Source organism: Pteropus medius, unplaced genomic scaffold (genome assembly GCF_902729225.1).
Source record: "Pteropus medius unplaced genomic scaffold, Ma_sr-lr_union100, whole genome shotgun sequence".
Classification (NCBI taxonomy): Eukaryota; Metazoa; Chordata; class Mammalia; order Chiroptera; family Pteropodidae; genus Pteropus; species Pteropus medius.
Window position 1 is genome coordinate 2,684,699 of NW_024340693.1, and position 5,564 is coordinate 2,690,262.

Sequence of the window (5,564 nt, forward strand, 5' to 3'; positions counted from 1 at the left end):
ACGTTCAAATTTCTCCTTTTTCTCCTGCTGCGTTTCCTTATAAAACTATTCTCTCCAAGCCTCGGGGCCATTTTTTGAGAGAATACCGATCTTATTCCATCCCTACTATTTGTAATATTCTAGGACTTTGATATGAGGAGAGAAATGAACTGGCGATGGTTTATGTACATTTCAGCTGGAAAAAATAATTTAACAAAGTTGAGTTATGTTTCAGAGCTTTTTCCAGTATGTTGGGCAAAGGGTGGTGGAATAATCTTGAAAAGGGGTAGATAGGCACAGTTCCTCATTCCTCAACTAATTCAAGCGCCCTTTTCTCAACACCATACTGGAGGAGACTCGATTTTGTTTGACTTTTAAGAAAATCACTAATTATGGTAATAGACGCAACCGGCACCTTAGCAGCCAACTTTGTGGACAAGCCACGTGTCTCCCAAGTTACTAGGTTTTCCACAAATTTTGTCTCCTCTCTCTCATCCTCTCCATCCCTATGGATTCTTGAAGCACGGCTTCGTTCCACACAGAGGAGTCACATAGTTTTTCCTCACTTGACCCCGGGGAGGAAGACATTGCACTAAAAACTAGGGAAGCGTTAATACTAACGCTGGAGCTCTGACTTGGGGGTTTTAGTTAAGTAGCTGTTTGAGGCTGTCATGAACGCTGTGGATCACCTCCCCAGAAAAACACACACGTGTGTCAGCACGTGAAATTCTCCACGGGGTTTCGGGAACTTCATAGCCCCCTGCCTCCCCAGCCCACCCAGGGCCATCCTTCACAAGGCCAAGTTTACCCGGATCCCATCCATACCCGACATCTCTCATCTCTGCTTCCAGCATTTGGGTTGATGGCGCTTTGCACTCACTGGAACTCTGCGGAAGTCACTTCCTTGTAAATATTCCCAACAATCCCTGTTTGTTTATTTGATCAGCTACTCATGCTATGTGCAGAGAATTTATACATCGGGTCATTATTGCTCAAATATAGCATATATAGAGTGACTAGATCTTCCTTCCTTCCTTTATTCATTCATTCATTCACTCACTCATATTCAACAATTATCTATACTCCGTGCCACACACTGTGCCATAGACACCTGCTCCACAAGAATAATAAACATAATGAAACAAAATGATGAGTTTGCAGGAGGTGAAATTATAATTCTAAGACTTATTATTAGAAATGCATAAATTTAAAGGTGCATTGAACTGCGACATTGATGTGTTGCCGTAAATGGTAATTTGGCTTAAGATCGTTCCTCTCTTCCTCCCTTCAATCAATTCTCGTCTGGTTATCTCCTCTGCATCAGGCACTGTGGCAGGCTCTGGGGGCGGAACAGAATGAGACATGATCTGTTCCCTAGAGGCCTTTTCTTCTAGTAGGACAGCGAGCCCATAAACACACACATCGCCAAGAGCTTCAGGTGCCTTAAGCTGAGGTTCTTCTGCCTCTTACTGGAAGATGGTGAACACGATGCTCATATAGAGATGATCTGGCTTACTTTGTGGTCCAATTCTCAGTTATTTCCTAAAAGCAGATAGGGTCTGGCCTGGCCTCATCGCTCATGAGCAGTTAACTTTGGACTTCCAGATGGCCAGTGTTTCAAATTTTTCAGCTACTGAACGGCGGCTTGGTGAGTGGTGAAACGCATGGGCTCTGGGGCTGGACTGTCTTGGGTTGAATCCCAGCATCACTACTAATGAGTTGTGTGACCTTGAGGAAGTTCCTCGACCTCTCTGTACCTCAGTTCCCGCTTCTGAGAATGGAGATAATGATAATACCACGTAGAGTTGTATTCTGTGAGTTAATAATACGTGGAAGATGCTCCAGAAAGAACGCATATATAGAGTGACTAGATCTTCCTTCCTTCCTTTATTCATTCATTCATTCATTCACTCATATTCAACAATTATCTATACTCTATGCCACACACTGTGCTGGGTGTAGAGGGTGCCATAGTAAAGAGATAACCTCTGCCTTAAAAAACCCTCTAGTCTAGTAGGAGAGTCAGACAACTGGGGAGGAAATTTAAATGCAGCGAGATGATCTCTGTCTTGGAGACAAATGTAGAGTATGATGGGAACACCATAGGTCGTGATGGAGACAAAGCTCAGTTGTGATGAGAACACATCCCCCAATCTAAGGGTGCTTTCCTTCCTGCTAGCTGAAGCACACAGCTTCAGCTCCTTTAGGTTGTTTTGTTAGATATTAAAAGACTTAATCGTGTTAACAAAACACGTAACATAAAATTTACCGTCTTCATCACCTCTAATGTCCAGTTACAAAACTGAAGCTCCTTTCCCATTAAACAAGCCCTCACTGTGCCCTCCCAGACTACAGCCTCTGGCCACCGCCCCACAGAATTTCTACAACTTCCACGCATGCCCTTTGTCATGTTAATTTCTCAGCGTTTCGTCATTAGAGTTCCTGTCAACAGAATATTGCCTTCCATCGTGGGTTCCACCTGGCTAGAGACTTTCCTCTAAAATCACTCTGCCTTTTTCCTTTCCCATGGCTTCTGCCATTTTCTGGAATTCTATGAATGCGTGAACTTTGTGTCTTCTAGAAAAGAAGTCGCTGTGAATTGAGCAATGTTCTAGGAACAGGCTTGTTAACTACCGGGCTGATGGTGGTGTTGACTGAGTGCTCACCTCTGCAGGAAGATAGAAAGGCAGTGGAAGACCGCAGAAAAGATCTGTTCCACGTAAATTATAAGAAAACAAGGGTGTGAGGAAGCACGCACACGTACGCACACACACGTCTTAGAAATATTTGTTTGCGTACCCGGCTGTGCACATCAAGTACGTCTAACAGGATGAAGGCAATGCTTTAGGAGGACGAATATGACAACATGGCGTATGAACCAGAATGCAAGAGACTAAAGTAGTTAGACAGGTTCAGAAATAGCAAAAGAATAGTGGAGGTATGAGAACACGTGGTCTAGACTCATAGTAGAAATGGAGAAAAAGGGAAAGATCCAGAATTTAACAGGAAGACACTAGGATTTGGTGACCTGTTGGATAAGAAATAAAGGAAGAGGTGTAGGAGGTGGGGACCAATATTTATGGAGTGTTGACTCTGAGCCAGGTCCTGGGCCGGACCCTTTGCCCATAGGATCTCATTTACTTCTCGCGACATTCCTCTGAGTTAAGTATCGTTATTCCTATCTTCTCATTGAAGAATCAGAGGTTCAGAGAGGTTGATTTGCTGGCCTGGAGTTGCCTGATTAGCAGCCGGTTGAGTCATATATTCACGCAGAATCTGTCTGACTCCAACACCTATGCTCTTTGACCACTAAGGTGGCTTCAAGGATGGTAGTTCGGGAGACCGAAAACAACAAAACTGAAAAGTGGGTGTTGATAGAGTTATCAGAGAAAGCTAATGGTTAGTCCTGTTTGAATATGCCGAGTTGGGCATGAAGATGGGCCATGTAAATTCAAGAGGCGTTTGGAGGTGAAGGGCTGGGTGTGTGCATAGCTAGAGACCTAAGTGCCGACTGCCTTCTTGAAAGATTGAATATAAAAAGGAAAGAGAACTCTGGATAAATTCTTGAGGATATTCCCACTGTAGAGGGCAGAGACGAGAAAAGGGAATCAATCAGGGAAGTCGGTAAAGGAAAGTTCATGTGACTGATTTGGTAGAAAAACAGTTGTGTTTCAGTATAGAAAAGTGAGACAAGATAGTGGTTTTCAGGTTGTCATTCACGATTCAGGAAGGTCATTTCAGAGTCCTGAGTGAAGCAGCACACCTGCCTAGTCTCTCGCAGAGACTAGGTTTATCTAATGCTCTTGACTTCTGTTTTATACCCAGATCCGCTAGGCTCCCCATTCCTGTCCACTCATTTTCCTACCCAGCTCTCGAATTGGTCTTTCCTTGGTACCCTTGGCCACTGCTTTAGTGAGGACTGAGTCTCATCTGGGCTATTGAAACGGGTGTCCATCAAGGCTCCCAGCTGCCTATTTCTTCACTAGATGTGTATTTTACCACTGGAGTTATTTTTCCTACAATATGAGTTTGATAATTTTCTCAATCTAAACATCTATTTTCTAGCAAGCGTCTATTTGCTAAGGAGTAAAGTCAAACTCCTTAGCAAAGCCCAATGAGTCCTTCGATTGGGTACCAACCCTGTCTTCAAGCTGCCTTTCTCTCGAAGCACCAAATACTCCAGACAAACAGCCCAGAAACTCCTCACAGCATCACAGCTCCTGCTCCGTGATGATGCTGCCCGACCTCTGTTTACCCTTCAAACGTCAACAAAATGGAAAGTTGCATAGGAAGGGGAGGGGATGAAGCCAACAATAGAATTAGATTCAAATTCAAAGCCAAGGGATGGGCACCTGTGATCCATGCCAGTAAGAGAAATGCATAAACAGAGCCATTCTTCTTATTTTTTTCCTTTCTTGGTAGATTTCTCAGGTTCTATCCACCGCTGAGATGTTGATGTGCACAAAAGATTTTTCCCTCTGTTTTCATTGTCCTCTTATCTGAGAAAAACAGCTTCTCGTCATGAGCAGTTGTCTTCTTTATCCTTTGATCAGGCCTTTGTTTGCAAGGTGAGCGCCCTGGGCGGTCTCTGAACCTCAGGGTGTGTCCTGGAAGCCTGGATGGTGAACAGGCAGCTCTCATGCTGGGCTGTCTCCCAGAGCCCAGCATGGGAGCCAAAGATGATCGGCGCACATGCTATGCCAATGGAATGGAACTTGACAAACTCGAGAAAACCGAAAAGCCGAAATGGTGCATTGCATTTAGAGCCAGGAGATCTGCATTTTAGATTTATCCCTGTGACGCAGGGGCCATGATTTAAGGAGGCAGATGGTGAAGGTGAGCGGACATAGAAATGGCATCTGCAGGACCAGCCATTAGCAAGACATCTGATGAAAGACTCTCCCCACACCTGCAGAAAGTATTTAAAACTCAAGAATTTGGTGACCTGCATGAAGAATTAGGTAAGGCTGCTGCCCATGGAGGTGTTACTACGGTAGAAGCTTTGCTAAGACGAGTTTCCTAAATCACCTTTTGGCACCTGAATGCACATGTGGACTGAAGCTGTGTTTTCGACTTTAGGCAGAGTTTGCGTAGTATAACATATTTATCCAAACGGTGATATGTCTGAAACGAAGGGGATGTCGTGGCCACCTGCAACCACCAGAAGCCAGGAGAGGCATCGCGTGATTTCTCCCTCTGAGCCTCCAAAAGGAACCAATGCTGCTGACACCTTGCCGACACTCTCAAACTGTGAAGGAATGTATTTCTGTTGTTCTAAGCCTCCTAGTCTGTGGTAATTTGTTATGGCAGCCTAGGACATAAATAGAGACAAATCTTGTTTTTCTTACCCATGAAGTGACAGTGGCAATAAGACCTCATGGGGTTGGCATGAGGCTTAAAAGAGAAATTGTTTATGGAGGCACATTGATATAATTTCTATACTTTTACTATTTTTCGTTCACTTTTGAGTAAAAAAGTTTGTTTTCAACGTCAGATAACTTATCTCCTCACTCTTCCCTACTTTACTCTTACCCCCAAAGATGAGAGAAAATAAAAAACAAAAACACCTGCCAATACGGCGGTAG